Source organism: Arachis duranensis, chromosome 10 (genome assembly GCF_000817695.3).
Source record: "Arachis duranensis cultivar V14167 chromosome 10, aradu.V14167.gnm2.J7QH, whole genome shotgun sequence".
NCBI classification, from domain to species: domain Eukaryota; kingdom Viridiplantae; phylum Streptophyta; class Magnoliopsida; order Fabales; family Fabaceae; genus Arachis; species Arachis duranensis.
Genome location: NC_029781.3, coordinates 41,572,472 through 41,573,645, shown reverse-complemented (window position 1 = coordinate 41,573,645; position 1,174 = coordinate 41,572,472).

Here is a 1,174-nt window from a genome sequence, read left to right as displayed (position 1 = left end):
CGACAGATGGATAGCCGTGCCGTGACAGGGTGCGTTGAACATTTTCACTGAGAGGATGGGAGGAAGCCACAGACAACGGTGAAACCCTACATATAGCTTGCCATGGAAAGGAGTAAGAAGGATTGGATGAAGACAGTAGGAAAGCAGAGAGACGGAAGGGACAAAACATCTCCATACGCTTATCTGAAATTCTCACCAATGAATTACATAAGTATCTCTATCTTTATCTTTATGTTTTATTCATACATTATCCATAACCATTTGAGTTTGCCTGACTAAGATTTACAAGGTGACCATAGCTTGCTTCATACCAACAATCTCTGTGGGATCGACCCTTACTCGCGTAAGGTTTATTACTTGGACGACCCAGTTCACTTGTTGGTTAGTTGTGCGAAGTTGTGATAAAGAGTTGTGATTACAATTGTGCGTACCATGTTGATGGCGCCATTGATGATCAAAATTTCGTGCACCAGTTAGTGACTATCACCTTTCCCACTAACGTTCCAACCAAAAATGATCAACATTAACTTCAATGTTAGTGGCACTAACGTTGCCTTGTGCCCCCTTTCCCTATGCTAGAGTTCACGTTAGTATAACTAATGTGACTCCTAACATGGGCATGCCTAAGCTTCGAGAGCGTTAGTGACACTTACCATTATCACTAACGCTCTAAACGCCCCTCCTTCCCACGTTAGAGTTCACGTTAATTAGATTAACGTGACCACTAACGTGGTAGTGATTGCCATCTCCAACGTTAGTGACAAAGGTGAGTGTCACTAACGTTGGCTTATCATGCTTAGCTCCACGTTATCTCTCACGTTAGTGGTCTTAACGTGACCACTAACATGGGCACTCTTGGGTTGGTCCAATGTTAGTGACAAAGGTGAGTGTAGCTAACGTTGGTGATTGGTTCTTCATCCCACGTTAGAGTTCACGTTAATTGGATTAACGTGACTCTTAACGTGGCTTCATTGTGCCTTTGTGGAATGTTAGTGACAATCACTTTTACCACTAACGTTGGAGCTCTTCCTCTTTCTCTACATTAGCTACCATGTTAATGTAGTTAACGTGGCAACTAACGTGGGCTATGATGGCTTCGAAGGTGTTATTGGCGATCACTTTTTCCATTAACGCTACAAGCTTGTTCCCATTCCACGTTAGTGGTCACGTTAAT